We start from the raw sequence: 17,975 nt of genomic DNA on the forward strand, positions 1-17,975 counted from the left end.
ACGGGTGTGGTGGATGGAAACTTCCAAGGTGCTTTTTCACGCCAGTCTATCTTTGCGGCCCGAGTGTCGTGCAGGAGAAATGCAGATGCTAGGAGTGGGCAGAGAATCCAGTTTCCATGGACACGCATGATATACACTCCTGAGTGCTTCGCAAGACCCCTAGAAATATTGCTTCATGTGGCTCTGTCTGTTGTCTGTCATTGGCACATGAATTTATGCTTGATGTTCTTACCATAGACTCACCATTCAACGGCATTCTCCACTGCTATTCTCAGAATATGATGTCAGCTATTTAAGTTACAGCTTTCATACCTAAACTGTGAAATTTGTCTTTTGGCCAAACCACTGCACTGACATTCTGCCCAATCGGTTTTGCAAATGTACTGAGACCAAAGGGTGATTAGTATCACACTGAGGTCATTTGACTGACCTTGCCACCACTTGGCATGCATACAGACATCCTTTTTTCATAATTCTGGCTGTCAGCAGTGTGGGTGCAGCTGCATTAATGTGAACTGCACTAGTAAACTGCATGATTTTTTTTCTTCCCGAAACCAGTTCAGCACATATCCTGCCCTGCAGCCAATTTCATTGGGTAATGTTAGGGTGTGGGGTAGAGTTAGGGTTTAGTATTTGTTGTAGCATTGTGTAGGCATTCAACACTGTGATTGACTTGACCAATTAAATCTTTAGAATCGGCTGTAGGGCGGAGTTTGCGCAGAACTGGTTTGGGAAAAGAAAAATCATGCTAGACAAACCCAATCTGATAATGCAATGGGTTATGGGGAGCCTCAGAATAATCATTTGATAAATCAATAAATCGTAAATCAATTTTAGCAATCAATTATAAATGTGAATAAGTAGATTAAAAAAGCAATTAGTAAAATAACAGATAAATAAATTAAACATGCAATATTACATTTAAATGATATTTTTATTTATTCAATATACAATTTAAATATTTGTAATATGTGATTATATCATTGTTTTTATTGTTATGTACTGTATTTAAAAAAATATATATACAATAATATTATTTTGTATTGTATTGTATTTTTGATTTTTAAGGTGTGATTATTTAATTATATTCTTAATTACATAATTTTTTTATATGTGATTATATAATTATTTTAATTGTATTACATTTTTAAAACGTGATTATTTAAAGCAACACTAAGTAAATTGTTTTACCTTAAAATAATGTTTCCAAAATCGTTTCAGTGGTCCATCAAGTCGTGACATGGTGAAATGCACTTATGCCACAGCTTTGCGGTCCTTTATCTGATATATCCACGCTATGTAAGATTGCCAGATCTGGTCGTGTTTCTGTAGTTCTAATGAGACATAAGAAAACTAATAATTTGACTTGCTTTACAGCAAGCGTTACAATTGCTACAATTGCTTGTTTGTGATGTCGCAATACATCATACTTTCATAAAATCATGCATCATACTCTACCTTGTCTGTGGCCATTGTTGATTCCAAAGCCGGTGCTGGATAAACAGAGAGCATGTGCGTGCGCGTGCGACAGTAGGCTGCGATAGGCTAAATTATTTACAACAGCGGTAATGGACAATTCCGCTTCCAACCTGTAGGGCGACCGCAGAGGAAAAGTTACTTGGTGTTGCTTTAATTGTATTTTTAATGAAAGTAGTGAAGTAATGACAGTGACAGCTGGGCAATGATTGATGGCAGCAGATTAAGCACCACACCTTAAATTTCAGCGGGAAATCAATAAAATTTCAATAGATAATAGAAAAAAATACAGATAAAAAAATCACGTAATAATAATAAAATAAAATCATTATATTTTAAATTGCTTAATTGAATATTGCAAAATTGTTAATTCTTTTTGTCTTCCATATGTTTATAATTGACTGGTCAACTGATTTATCGGTAACACTTTACAATAAGGTTTATTAGTTAACATTAGTCAATGCACTGTGAACTAACATGAACAAACAATGACCAGCTGGATTTTTATTAACTAAACTAACATTAACAAAGATTGATATATACGGTAACAAATGTATTGCTCATTGTTAGTTCATGTTAGTTAATACATTAATGTTAACAAATGAGACGTTATTGTAAAGTGTTACCGATTTATCAATTTCTCAGTTAATTTACTGATTTATCAAATGATTTTGGTCCCCAATAGCGAGTGGCGTTGAAGCATTTCGAAGTAAAAATGAAAATGTTTTTCAGTCACATTTGGTGTCAATACACATTCTCCTCAGGCTCAAAAAGAAAGACAATTTCCCCCATCAAAAGACATTCTCGGAAAACAGCCCATCTTCCCGAAATGTCTTTCAGGGTCTGTTTTATGGTATTTACTGATTGGGCTGCTTGGTTCCTGTTGTTGACATGAGTGTTAGAATGGCCCCCCAGCAAGTTTGAACATCGTAACTTCACGATGAAACCTGCTGCGTTCATCCATCTGTACATGTGCTCCTCAAATGTTTAAACAAGCACTGCATAAATACAAGCACACCGGAGAGTCAAGTCACCGCTGTTGGGTCTGTGCACTGTAAAGCCTACTTACTGAGCCAAGCTAAGCATACAAGCTCATTTTAAACCCTTAATTAATTTTCTGAATGTGCTGAAATGAACTTGTTGCCTCCCATGAAAAAAGGCACTGCTTCAATTTGGATTGTATGATCCCTCCTCATTGTTTTAAAATACCAGCTCTTTTTTTCTTTTTACTGTGAAAATTACATCTTATATAAAGCCAATATTTGGGACCACACATTATTATTGGTATATTCAGGCGTTTGTCCTTTCTTGTTGACATGAGTAAAAATTCTTAACATAACTAGAGCTGGGAATTGGATAGCTTTGGTCAAAACTGTCACAAGCAATGAAATAATAGATATTTTAAATGTCTATAAATTTAAAAAAATGAAACCAGAACCATATAAAACATATTTTCCCATTTAAACAAGAGTGGACCACATATAGGCCTACTTGAAATCTTTACATATCAAAACTCTTAGAAATCAAAACAATTGTTTTTGAGCCAATCATGAGCAATAAATGCCATGTCACTAAACACATAAGGCGGAAAGAAAATAACCCATAGGGGTTTGTGGAGTTTGTATTATTGTATTGTGTGTAAACATAAGTTATGTGTAAAAAAACAAACATAATACTTTATTTTTTTAAAGTATAATGATAATTATTTAAAATGATAATGTTAATACATTTTTTTAATGTATACTGTAAAAACGTTATGAGCACATGTTTTACATTGCTTTAACTCATCAAAGCAAGTTAAGCAATTTTCAACTTTTTTATGTTATATAAGATTTAAGTCATTTAAGTTGGTTAATTTAATTTAAGTTGAAATTACTTAAAAATCCAAGTTCAATGAACTTAAAAATTTACAGTGTACGAATACAGTTTTTTCAATTACATTAAGAAAAAAACATAATACATCATTAATACTTATAAACATTAGTCCTATAAAATCATTTCTATTTTAAAAGGTTAACATTAGTACTTAAAAAAATCAGTACTTCAAGTAAAAAAAAAAAAAAAAAAAAAAAGATGCCACAGAGGTTCTGATGACAAAAACAGTTTGAGACCACTGGATTAGAGGATTTGTCTGCAAGTTATTGTCTTACTTGAGAGACTCCAGTGTGTGACTGACCGATATGATGGACATTCTTTTCTCAAATGCTCTCAAATCTCTGTAATTGTGAGTTTGCTTTGAGCCAAGGAAGTGCTTCTGGTCTCATGCTCCGGTTCGGTCTCTGTGTCTCCTCTCACCAGCCTGTGAATACTCATGTGTTTGCTACACAAATATGCCAAGACCATCAGTGTCCAACAGCTTTGATCTATAGCGTCTCAGGCCCTGAGTAGATACTTAAACAGGCAAATGTGAACTCAACATCTTAATGAATGCAAAGGCTAAAGGAAATGTTTTATTTTTTTATTTTATTTACTTATTTTAATTTATTTTATAAGGTTTTATTTAGTTTTTATTATTATTACTGGGAACAAGGAGTTGACATTAAAGTTAAAATTATATTAGCTAGGAGAAGTATTGCATTATGATGTACAACTCATTGCTTGTAGATAAAAACACTTTATTTTCTGCTACATCCTGTACCCTGACCTTACAGAATGACCTTTTAATCCCATCCCAAATGCGTCCTAGGCCCTTGTAGTCATCCTTCGAGTCCACGCGTTTGGTACTGTAATGTTCTGTAGAGTCTCTAAGTGCAAGCAGATGTGGACAAAGTACAAAACTTCCTTACTTGAGTGAAAGTAGAGATACTACTGGTCAAATATTACTCCATTACAAGTAAAAGTTGTAAAAAACGATTTTTATCTTTAGTAAAAGTATAAAGTACTTGTTGTAAAAAGTACTTGAGTATCAAAAGTAAAAAGTACCTATAGAAATTAAACAACTGACAAAAAAAGATAACAATAATAATCTTCATTTTTTTAATTTAACACTCCTACCACCCCCACAAAAGAAGTACACATCTTTGTGTATCCATTCATGCACATTTGAATCAGGAGGTGCTACACAACCATAGCTGTATAACTGCCCAACAGCAATACTGCTTTAACAAACAGCAAAACAGAAATACTTATTTGCCATGAAAAGAAAACTTTCAAACTGTTAGTTGTGACAACGATACTGTCTCTCACAGATCACTAGTAGAGAAATCTTAGGCTACTAATCGCCGAACTTCATGACACGTGGCCATAAGAGTGATTACTGATAAGCTGTCTGCCGCCTGCAAAAAACAATCATGTTTTAGAGGCGAAAAAAAATCATGCCCTTACTAACATAACTACTTTCTACTCAAGGACCTTGACAGAAATGTAGTTGAGTAAGAAGTAAGTTATTTGTCTTTCAAATGAAGTGAAGTTAAAGTAACTAGTTTCTAGAAAAAAATAAATACTCAAGTAAAGTACAGATACTCAAAAACTGTACTTAAGTAGTACTCAAATAAATGTTCTTCGTTCCTGTCCACCTCTGAGTTCAAGCTTGGCAAACACAGATAGTGACTGCAAACAGGGCGTTCATGAGCACCTTTCAAAATCATAAAAATGACAAATGGGACACCCTCATGAACTTCACAGAAATCTGAAAGAAAGAGAGTTCACATTATGTACACCATTTGGGTAAGGACCTTTGAAAACCAGGTTACATGATCATTCACTGTAAAACACACTAGAATAAATAAATAAAAAATAATGAATATATAGTAGTATTTATTCATATTTTAAATAAGCTTAAATTTTTATATTTTCAGTTTACATTTTAAATTTGGTTTAAGTTTTAGTAATTTTGTTATGCGTTTTTGTCAGTTTTTATTAGTTTAAGTTTTTATTATTATTTCTGTTTACTTTTTAATTTATATTTATTTCAGTTTTAGTTAAATATATTTGATTTATCTTAAACACATTAGTTGCCACTGAAACATTTCTTTCAAGTTTTTTAAGTTTACATTTTTCATCTTATATATCAATATTTAATTTAATTTCAGCTTTATTCCAATTAAAGAAAATTGTTTTTAATATAGGACAATATAGGACTGTCGTTAATGACGTCACATGCAGGTGGTGAAGTACTTGGTGAATAACTTCTATAATAAATCGATTCAAGATTATTATAGTTTGTAATATAGTTGGCTCAAGATTATTGAAATTCATTAACAGAAAAAAAACAACAGAAAACCGCTAATTTTTTAATCATGTTTACATGCAGAGTTTCCTCTTGCGTCATAAGACCACCCTGGCCAGGGTTCCCTTGGGCATTTAAGCAAATGCTTCAAAATGCTGCTGATTGCTGACATGCTAAAATTAAAGTCTTTATATATTTAAATGGGATAAAAGATAGGGAAAGTATTGCACTTGCTTTATTGTGTCCAAGTATGATCTATGCAATTCTACAAACTGGCTGCATCCTGATTCAGAGGCTGCATCCTTTCTAAGGCTGTAGTCAAAGGCTGAATGCATCACAGCGGTGCAATGAAGTCTATCCCAATCTGAAGAATCCTTTGAATGCTCCATACAAATGCCTTTTGTTTTCCAGGCCATGAAGTATACAACATATGGATCCTTCACACCCTAGTCTATCCCAAGATTTGTTACATGGCAGTGAACAAGTTGAACATATTTAGAGAGGTCGTGAACCCAGACAGTTGAATCTAAATTTCAGAAAAAGTCCAGTACAAACATTACTACTGCTCATTAACAGCAGCTGTCACAGTTGCTAGTCGACAAGTGCAATCATCCGTCCCATTTACAGTTACAGCACTCGGTTCGACCTTCATGGATTTCTGAGCCATGGCCTTTAAAGTCTGTATCCTTGGAAGCATGCAGCCTCTGAATTGGGACAGTTTAAGAAAATGCTTCTAACCACAGGGCAAGAGCTGTAGCTCCAACCACTCAAATTTGTGATGTTGTTTGCCAATGTTCATAGAAACCATGGTTTCAGGAATCATAGAATAGTTGAACTAGTTGGCTAGCTAGACCATAGTTGGTTTACGATCCATTCGGGAAACGCACCTCAAGTGATTATATGCACCAAAGAAATAACTGTATTCAAACCATGAGTTTTCCTGAACTCATGCTATTGGTTGAGCCGTGTTGATTTTCTTACTTAAGTCATCCATAAAGGGAAAAATATTTGAGGTAAAGGCTGTGAACTGTGAAAGCTATTTTGGCTGAGAAAATCTGCTAATACTATCTGTGAGTGTATTATTATTCCTTTTTAATAATGCTCAATATATTTCATCAATAGTCCTGAATGCGAAGGTATTTCAGAGGACATGCATCACAGCTGAATTGTTTAACACCTGCCATTCTTCTCACAAGGATTTATTTTTATGCAAAGCTGAATGTGCCAAATGGACTGCGTATGAGATAATATAACAATATGATGCATCCTGGTACAAATGTCTGTGGGTCAAGTGTCATTTGTCAAATATGTAAGCAGAGTTTGTAAGAAGAGTTTTCACATTTCCCTTTCTCATATACAGATAAACTCTTGTGTCCAGCCTCAAAAGATGGGGCAGCATACATTGCTGTCACAACACAGTAGATCAAAGCATTGAAAACATGCATTTCACATGGGATTCAAAGAGTTGAGCTGTAGTGCTAGGTACAATTCAACCAGAACCTGTAGTGTTTGCATTCTGACAGCAAAGCTCAAACACAGGCAAGTGTTAAAACAAGCAACTCAGGTGTTTGTGGCGTGGTAAACATGGTAACGTTCGTGTGTTTTTAAATATCAGCATTTTGGAATATGGAAAACGCTATAAACGATTATAGAGTAACGGTCCAAATTGACATGATTGTATGTAAAAAATTTAGATGTTTTTTTTTTACAGTTACACTTACAATGTACAATTTAATATTATGGGGCAAGACATTCTGGAGGGTTTTTAAAGCAGAAATATACAGCACAGGTTAAAGGTTTTTTTTTTTTTTTTTTTTTTTTTTACAAAATGTGTTATTTTAGCGGTCCCACTATTCCAGGCAGATGAATGTCTGGTTGTGCGTAATTCCTGTGAGTGTATTTTTTTTATATATATAAACAGTGCCTCTCTGGTTTTTAAAAGTCAGTAAAAATAGGGCCCAATGTACTGTGTTAAGAAGAAAAATTTCCACATTGATTTTCACTGGTTTTTAACACGTATTCTGAATTAGACATTGTGTTGTGTCGTGTTTTAGAGTAAAGTAACAGATAATGTTCTGGCAGAAAATGTAGTACTTTTTCCATGGATTTTTTTTCTTACAGTGTAGCTTTACATGGTTAAAAGAAAAAAAATGATACAATAGTATATGAATACACACACACACACACACACATAATTTGAAAATATAAAATTTGAAAACACCTGCCACAGATGAAGATTAATGTACCATAAATTATATACATATGCAAAATGTTTACTGATCATGTTGTATAGCCTACATACAATATTGATTTCAAATTTTAGCTTTGAACATGCTCTGACAAAAAAAAGAAAAAAAGAGTGTGTTTGTCACAATAACGAATCCCAAGATCCAAGTTCAAGTAAAGACAGTTTATTAAAGAGGCAAGCAGGGAACACACTCAAAACGCCACAGGTTGCAGGCGGGCGACCTGGAATCCGTAATGTCCGGAAGCAAGACGAAGAGGCAAACCTGCAAGGAGACTCCAACAGGAACTAGGTGAGAGAACAAACAAGAGTGAGGAACCAACAACACAGTGCCCACGCCAGCTAGATAAAGGCAGGTTAACTAGCAACAGCTGAGCCTCTCATTAGAGTGATCAGCTGAGTATCTACAACGCACACGCACACCCACATCCCAATACACACCCGACATAAACTCAAGAAATGAACATACAGATTTATGATTCGTGATCGTGTTTGGATCAATGCAGTCCACTGGATGCATTCAAGTGACCCTCATGCCAGAGCCTCTCAAGATACACATTTTAATTACTAAACTGGTAATAAGGCCAGATGACTTTTTTTGTTGTTGTAAATTGCAGATTTTGGTGCTGCTTGAGGAGCCCTTGGTCTCAGAAGACAAATACAGTTTGATCGGGCCTCAGCCAAAGATAACAGCAGTCATGGTTTCTTGGCCAACCTGCTTGGCTCACTGCTACATTTGGCAGGAGATCATTGACTTCATGGGCCTATTACTATGATCTCTATCAGCCACTAATAATGCTAATGACCATGAGGGGTCTGCTTCAAATCAAACACACAAAGTCATGTTAATAGCCCAGGAGGGAAGATTGTGAACAGAAACAGTGTCAATGATCCATCAATCATATACATTATAAATTATAGCTAACCATGACATACATAAGGTGTATTTAAATACAGGTTCTTAGCATAAATTTATAATAAATATACGGTCCCTAAGAGAATAAAATACTAGACATGTAAAAGAGAAAGAATAAGGAAGAAAAAAATAGCCCACCAGCAATAAAAATAAATTCTAATTATTTTATAATTGCCTCAAAAATAATTCTGCTTTAGCCTGTTAAAAGAAATGCACAAAGACCTTTCCACAATGCTGCAATATATTTTTTACATAACTTGTAATATAATGTAAATGTAATGTCATTTTGCCATTTTTATATCATAACTGCAAAATGTCTTTCATAACTGTCATACTTTTTTGGACTATTTCCAGAAGGGAAATTTAGCATATATAACAGCAAATATATATCAAACAATGAGCATCCTGACCATTCTAACACAACAGCATTGACTTAAACAATAGTGTGAGTTTGGGGCAGGACTATCTGTGTGTCTGGCTAATGGCAGAAAAAGAAACTTCAACTTAAAACAAGTTTGGTATATCTCACTGGGGAACAAGCATTAACAATAATTCATTGTAATACACATTAATTAAATGAGAAGGCAGCAAGGTTTATTGACGTAAGTATTCACTGAGGATCTCTGTTTTCTCAGCAAGGGCTGAAATGTTGCTTTGGCAAACTCAAAACCAAGCTATTTTCCAATGTTTAATTTCCAGTGTTTAATTCTTAAACTAAACTCCAACAAGCCACACTCATCAGCTCCAGGTACTCAAAATAAACTCGACTGTTTCAGCAGCTTTCACTGTGCTTCACACGTCAACAGAATCTGTGTCATTTACCTTTACATTTACAGTATTTTCTTGGCAGGCTCGTTCTTAGCAAATACTATTATGAGAAAGTGCATATTTTTGTTTATGATTACTTCAGTTGCTATGAATAAAAAATAAGCACAAATCTAAAGTGCAGATTATACACCATCAAAGCAATTTTCTGAAGATTCACATTTTAAAATTCTGAGTATGTTGCCAACTTCTATTTTAGGTAACACTTTACATTAAGGTTTTATTTGTTAACATAGTTAACATGAATTAACACTGTAAAGTACAATCAACTTGGATGTTTAAACCATTTTAATTTAAATTACATTAAACTGGCTTAAGAACAATACTTCTACAGCATTTTTTTAATCTTGTTTATGTCAGTCTAAACCTTTACTAATACATTTCTAAATTCAAAAGTGGTATCTATTAACATTAAAATTAATGGATTGTGAACTAAGATTAATAAATGCTGTAAGAATATGTTGCTTATTGTTAATTAATGTTGGTTAATGAATTATTACTTATTGTAAAGTGTTATAAATTATATCAAAAACTAAAACTCCGTGGAGGCGGTGCTTGGGAAGTTCAGAGAGGCGAAGGCGCGCTCAGCTGCTTTTAGGACCTGCATACCGCTGAGATCCGGTTCCACGCCCAGGCAGGTGGGAGGGCTGGCCCTTCACGGTCTGAGGACCGTAGGCAGGGCCAGCAAGCCAGTGTCGCCTCTCGTGCGCCCCCTCTCTCGAGGAGCAGGTCACAGAAGAGGCGTGACTCCCGCAGCAGGAGAGATTTGAGGGAGGTTATCCAGCACAAACGCACACAGCATCGGTAATGGATAACCTCCCCTGAGGGTCACGAAATCTGCCCTCTCCTCTCTCCTGACCCCCAGGCGTTCATTACATCAGGCCTGGGGATGGGCATAGGATGAGAACTGAGTTCTGATGGTCCACCTAGGCTTGGTTAGTGGAAATGCCCCTTTCAGGCATGTAAAGTGGCGGACCCCAGGTTCTTAAAAGAACTATCTGTCGGGTCTTCACTTCGCACGCCGCAGGTGAGCTGACTGGTCTTTGAAGAGTATTTTTTGTGATTAAAAAATATGTTTCTCTTTACAGACCTCGCTCCCTGTATAGAGTTATGGGGTCAAGTCAAGGTAATAAGGTAAGATAACTTTATTGGATATATCAGGGCCCTGAAGTTCCCCACTAGGTGGCCAGAATGGTAACTGTGTTAGCCTTCGGGCTGTTAGCCACCTTAGGGTAGAGTAGCTGGTCTCTCTCTTAGAATCTTTACTTGGAGTGTTGACTGACGCTAGAGCTTCAGATAGTTCTTATGTCCAGCCCACGGGTCCGTTGACTTCTCTGAGTTTTTGCCCCTTGAGCTCTGTTTGGGTTTTTAATAGGCTAAGTGATTGTGCAGCCCTTTGTATAGAATAATACAGACTATATTCTTTAGAGGCTGTGGCTCCTCCGAGCCCTCAGATAGATCTATGCTTGCAGGCTGGCCCTCACCAGGGCCGCCTCTGTAGCTGGCCTAGGCTGTAACAGTGATAATGAGGCGCTCTGCTTAGAATAGCATTTCTTCCTCTGACTCTTCACTCTGTGAATGTAGGTTTCTAGCATCCCTGTATAACAGCCTCCTCCCATGGGAGTCGTTAGGCCAGGGCCCGCCCCCTTCACTGCATTCTGGGGCGACTAGAGTAATGAAGCTTGGTGCAGAGGTTGGTTTATAAGGACGTGGTAGGCCTCAAACAGGCCTCCGTGGTATTTATGTCTTTATTGAGCAGGGTTAGGCCGTCTTTCGCTTCACGAAGAAGACTGGGTTTGTCTGCCCGACCCTGCCGTGCAGAACTGGCATACGGATTAGGCCGCAAGTAAAGGCTTTACTTACCTCGCTGAGCTACTGCTCGAACGCTGGGTTGTAGGTGGTGGCTTTCAAGTCAAGCCCCACTCCCCTAGGTTGGGCACAGATACATTTCTGTCACCCCTAGAGCTGCTGGCAGGCCCGCACCCTGGTAACCTCAGGGTGACGTGTGAGTATTCCCCTGATACAGGGTAGGTCTGAGCACTTCACTCCCAGTTCTGTATTTTCCTACCTCGCACCACTATGGCTCGGGTCGAGTATGAAGTAACCCTTCACTTCTTCTTTGGTCGAAGTACGCTCCCCTGAAGCCAGAGCATTGCCCTGAACTGACGCCCATGCATAGATGGTAGGCCGCTCAACTGGGGCTTCCGTTGAGGCAGAGTGGCGTATGTTGTACTCCCCTTGTTTTAAGGGTGCTAGGTTTCTTGTAGAGTACACTGCCACGAGCGATGTGATTAGGCACCAGGATGCTGTAGGCGCTGTGTGAACAGCTTATCTGCCAACGAAGGCTGCGCCATTGAGTAGTAGGCCTCAGCAGGCCTCCTTGATTGGGCAGCCCCCAAGAGGGCGCTGGAGGCCAGCTCACTTTACGTAGTTGGCCTTGGTGGTTCGGGCAGTTGACTCACTGATGGGTAGTAGGCCTTAAACAGGCCTCCTTGGAGTTGAGTCCCAACATTGTGGGACATACCTTATAGCGCTACTGGAATCCCACTAGTAAAATATGCTTGTGGTATGGTTCCCAACAGTGTATGTTAGCAGAATATGACTTGCTATCAGCTAGTAGGCCCAACCAGGCCTCCCAGATAGGTGAGTCCCCAGCTGGCTGGCCTTAGCAGGCCACCTTGTACTATCACCTGGACTGAGGGCTCGTAGCTACCAGTGGTTATCAGAGACCACTCAGGCCTCCCGGAAGGTGAGCTCCCCACATACTGTGGTTACCAGGTAGTAGGCCTCTCCAGGCCTCCCTGAAGGTGAGCTCCCCACGTACTGTGGTTACCAGGTAGTAAGCCTCACCAGGCCTCCCTGAAGGTGAATTCCCACATACGTTGGCTATCAGTTAAGTAGGCCTCTCTGGGCCTCCCTGAATGTGAGCTCCCAAATATTGTGGCTGTCAGGTAGTAGGCCTCTCTGGGCCTCCCTGGATGTGAGCTCCCAAATATTGTGGCTGTCAGGTAGTAGGCCTCACCAGGCCTCCCTGAAGGTGAGTTCCCACATGCTGTGATTATCAGGTAGTAGGCTCCTCCAGGCCTCCTTGAATGAGAACGGTCAGGTAATAGACCTCGCCAGGCCTCTCTAAAGGGTTCCCACAGACTGTAGCAATCAGGTAATAGGCCTCACCAGGCCTCCCTGAAGGTGAGCCCCCCACATACTGTGGTTGTAAGGTATTAGGCCTCACCGGGCCTCCCTGAAGGTGAGTTCCCACATACTGTGGTTAGCAGGTAGTAGGCCTCACTGGGCCTCCCTGAAGGTGAATTCCCACTTACGTTGGCTATCATGTAGAAGGCCTCTCTGGGCCTCCCTGAAGGTGACCACCCCACATACTGTGGTTATCAGGTAGTAGGCCTAACGGGCCTCCCTGAAGTTGATTTCCCACTTACGTTGGCTATCCGGTAGTAGGCCTCTCTTGGCCTCCCTGTAACGTTTCCCTAATGGTGCTGGGTTTATGAAGCTAGTGGCCTATTGCTATCTTTCTCAGCTAGCCTTAATAGGCAGCTGCTGAAGGCGAGCTTGCGCCCTGGCTCGCTAAAGTGTTCATTCCATGCCTACAGCCTGGTCTGCCTACCAGGCGGACCTTGTGCTCCCCTCACCGAGGGTCACTATGAGCATGCGGCCTCCTGAGTCTGGTCAGTCGGTCGTAGGACTCTCGTGAGGCCTCCCAGTTAGATCAGCCCTTAGGCCTTCACAGGCCTCCTCAGTGTTTCGAAACACAGACACTGGGTAGATCCGTGGATCGAGTAGAGAAACTCCCCTCGCTAGCAAGGGTTGGAAAGCACCCAGGCTCAGTCATACTCTCCGGGATATCCCGTCTCTGAGATCCGGGCCGAATGGTTCACTGCCAGCTTCGCAGTCCCTCGGGTTGGATGCCTTACTTAAGGCATTTGTCCAGAGGCTCTGTCTTCGGACAGACAGGATGTGGCCAGACTAAGTGTCTATGTACTGACGCCAGGTCAGGCCGTCCTGGTGGCATTTCGGGGTGAGTACGTTCCCCTGAATAGTAATTGGCTGGAGTTCCTTCGGGTTTCTTAGCCACATTCCCTAGAAGGAAGCTGTGGTTCTAATTGGAAGCTGTGGTTCCAGGCCCGCAGCCGGCCCAGATAGGCCTTTCATTTAACCATGCTAATGAAGGTTTTTCCTGTGAGGCTGTAGCTTGGGCTATGACCGTAGGGAGTGCTGTCACTGACAGCCCAGTGTGACCTGAGGGTGAGTGGTTCTAGCATTTCATTTGAATTTGCTGGTTCTGACAGTTGTCACTGCCACTTGGCATGCACTCCCCTCAGCATGGCGGCGTTGGTATATCGTTCCCCATAACGTTGTTGACATATTGTTGAGTTCCCTTCGAAAGGGAACGTCTCAGGTTACGACTGTAACCTATGTTCCCTGAGAACAGGGAACGAGACAATACGTCTCCCTGCCATGCCTCAGGGCTTGCCTACCGTACAGTCCCTTCAGACGATAAGGTGATTTGTCATGTTTGCAAGGCGCCCTTATATACTTCCAGGTCGCACGTTAATCATTCACGCTAATGATTCACGGGCTGTCGCCGGTCAATGTGATTGCCGTGATTTGATAGTGATTTCAGACACCTGTCACGCCTGAGGCGTTCCCCATAACGCCGTTGACGTATTGTCTCGTTCCCTGTTCTCAGGGAACATAGGTTACAGTCGTAACCTGAGAGTTTTTAGAGAACTTGGCTTATTCACAAAAAAAACAGGAAACTCTTTGTAAACTCCACAGTGATAAAGCCCTCCTGCAGACATCTCAGCCGTGCATGTGCATTTAAATCTTGTTGACAGGATGTGGTCTAAGAGAAAAAAGTTTCGCTATTTCAAAATCACTCCAGACGTATATCAGCTTTATGGGTCACTGCAGAAAATGAAAATTTAACAAAGGTGTTTAATAGATGTTTGGCTTGGCTGTAAAGTATGCAACGGTTCGTGCTGGTGTTCATTAGATAATGCAGGTGAGTGGAGGTCTGGCATAATCGTTGATAGCTCTCACCCCGCCGAGCTCAAATGTTTGCGTAATGAGGATAAACTTCTGGGCAGAGTCAGTGTGAACGGTTATTGTGGTCATGAAAACCCAGTTTTATGTAATAATACTGGCTCTGAACGCAGCTGTTTATTTAGTTTTAGTTTAGACGTTAGATAAGCCATATGATTCACACACTGGTTTCTCAAGAATGAAATGTCCACAATGTTGACCTCTTACCAGAACATCTTGGAAACGCTTCGGTCTTCTCCTAATTTATGTCGTATGGTAAAAGCTGAGTGTTTTCCTAATTTATGTTGTACTCTGAAGTGAACTTGTCATTTCTCCTACCTTTCCACTCTTCCAGCTGAAATGGCCTGAAAACCATATTTCACAACAGATACTGTCTCCACTCCCCCTGGTATGGAGCCGAGGGATTTCTGAGCAAATAAAATGACAAGACAAAGAATTCAGAAAAAATGAATTGCAGACTCAGTGAGATACTTTAGTCATACTTTCTTCCAGGCACATTGTGGGCATGTGCTCTGACAACCTCATATAAACTGTCCGCATATATACTGTAGAAACAGTACATTCTCCACCATAATGCACATCATCAGCCAATCCAGAGGGATATGGAGCATGGAATGTGCCTCGGTTGGTGTGAGAGGTGTTAACAGAGGGATATTTTCCGTTTTCATGTCCTTATTCTTTTGCCAAAAACTGAGTTCAATCATTTGCTGCTAGCAATGGCAAATTAAATTACTGTACTTCTTTACATACTCAAAAAATTGATTATTTATAAATGGGTATCAATATCAATGACATAGAGAAATAGAACAGATCAGAAAAAGCACACAATAATCTATAATTAAGCAATATAATTTGTTTGCAGATAATAACAGCCATATTAATATTCAATACAATTATATAAACAAAAAGATTTCAGATATTTCATTTCAGATATTTTGCAGATATTCTGCAAAGAATTGCTTGTCACTAAGCAACACATGGACTGGAATAATGTATCTGACTGGTACAGTGAAGCAGAAGAACTGCTCAATCAATGTATTGACGAGAAAGGCAATCTATTTAACAATCTAAGCGTATGGTCTAAAGTGCATGGCGCAAGTGCACTTAGGGTGTGTCCGAATCCACTTTTGCTAGTTTAACAACGGGATAAATGGTCGGGATGTTCTAAAAGGGTTGTCCCTATTCTCTTCATAAATAATGGGTGTGTTTTTGGGCGTAACGTGCAATAAACCAATCAGAGTCTCATCTCCCATTCTCATCTCCCATTCCCAAGCCAGTTGCGCTCGCGCCATGGTGGATTCGCTATTTACATGGCGGAATTTGCAAGCGGAAAAATTTAACACTATTTAACACTCTAGTGAGGAACAGATTTGCTCGTGCGCGAGGTTAAAGCGCGTGAGCTGACCATCTATGGGACAAAGTCTGAACACACCTCGTTTTTTAGAACAGCATGCCCATGGGCACACAAATAGGTGCAAATGGATTTGCTATTTAAACAACGTGGCGCAGGATGTGAAAATGATAACTGCGACTGGCTGAAATTAGTAAAAAACACTAGCCTGGCGCTGCATTACACTGGATATATGAGAGGGCCCATAGTGTCCAAAGACAATACCGAAACTATAATCTTGTCTGTCCATTGCATTCTCTTCTGCCCTAGTAGAATTGAGATAAGAAAATTGCTCCACTGAGACTTGTAATCACCTTTTTCAGATGACAAAGATAAAGTATATCGAGACTTTTCTTTGGTGATCCCATTAATCATAACCAGCAGAGCCTAATCTTGGAGGGAAAAAATCAAAATGGCTCGATAATGGATAATAAAATAAACTTTTCTTCCCCAAAGGAACAGTTAAAATGTATTCATAGTCCAGAGAAAATAACATGCTACTGCCCATAATACCTCAGACAGTTATTATTCCCTGAAAAAGTGTTGAATATTGGATTAATTGATATAGGGCATGACAAAGATTGTACTGTTATGTCCAAACAAAATAAATTAAGCTTATTAATTAGGTTAATATCATCTAGAGAGGACACAATGAGAAAGCTGCACCCTTTCTTCTACATATTGTCATATGTATGTCCTGTGTTTCCCCCGTTCTTTGTGTATTTGGTTCAGTCCTGTTTAGTTTCCCGATCCTCGTTAGTGTTTAGTTTATTCAACTCTTAACCTTCATTATCAGTTCATTTGTCCCAGCTGTGTCTTGTTTCACATATCTGTTCCGTCTGTATTTAAGCCCTGTGTTTCAGTCTGTTCTTTGTCGGTCGTTGTCGCTTATATCTGGTTGTTCTGATCCTGTTAGTGTTCTTCTAGTTAAATAAAGACGGCTGTATTTTGATCCTGCTTCCCGTGCCTGTTTCAGCCAGCCCGTGACAGAACGACCGACCACATCATGAGCTGGGAGCTCTCGGGACAGATCAAGGCTTTGGCTCTGGATAGCCGTGATCTGTTCCACTACACCCGGGGGTTTGTTTCTCTCGCTGACTCCTGCACTCTGAGTGACGAGGCAATAAAGGCGTGTTACCGACTGGGGGCTAAGACAGTAGACCCGAGGTAGCTTCCAGACCTCTCTGGTCTGGACTGGAGAGAGGCACTCTCCAGATGTCTAGAGAGCTTCCTCCCGTGGCACGCCATGTCAACATCTGATCTGCACGTCACCTCTCAGGTGTTCATCCCCGGGCCGGAGTCTCTTCCCGCATTGCCTTCACCGCTGGCCCCGTCCAGCCCAGAGCCTTCGCCGCTGGCCCCGTCCATCCCAGAGCCTTCGCCGCTGGCCCCGTCCATCCCAGAGCCTTCGCCGCTGGCCCCGTCCATCCCAGAGCCTTCGCCGCTGGCCCCGTCCATCCCAGAGCCTTCGCCGCTGGCCCCGTCCATCCCAGAGCCTTCGCCGCTGGCCCCGTCCAGCCCAGAGCCTTCGCCGCTGGCCCCGTCCAGCCCAGAGCCTTCCCGCTGGCCCCGTCCAGCCCAGAGCCTTCCCGAGCTATTTTTTTGGGGGGGGCTATAGGCCGCCCGAAGGGTCTTCACCACCCCGGCCACCTGCACGTCCTGCTCCGCCATGGCCGCCCGAAGGGTCTTCACCACCCCAGCCGCCTGCACGTCCTGCTCCGCCCCGGCCGCCTGCACGTCCTGCTCGTCTCCGACTGCTGGCTCAGCCTGCTTTGCCCTGGAGGCTTCCTGCTCCAGATCAGCGACACCCTCGTCAGCCTCCAGGGCGCCCACCCCCCCACCCCATTGATGTTATACGGCGCGAGGTCGCGCCTTGGAGGAGGGGGGGTTCCTGTCA

The sequence above is a fragment of the Siphateles boraxobius genome, unplaced genomic scaffold, assembly GCF_051911475.1.
Source record: "Siphateles boraxobius isolate OS27281-9 unplaced genomic scaffold, OSU_SipBor_1 26, whole genome shotgun sequence".
NCBI classification, from domain to species: domain Eukaryota; kingdom Metazoa; phylum Chordata; class Actinopteri; order Cypriniformes; family Leuciscidae; genus Siphateles; species Siphateles boraxobius.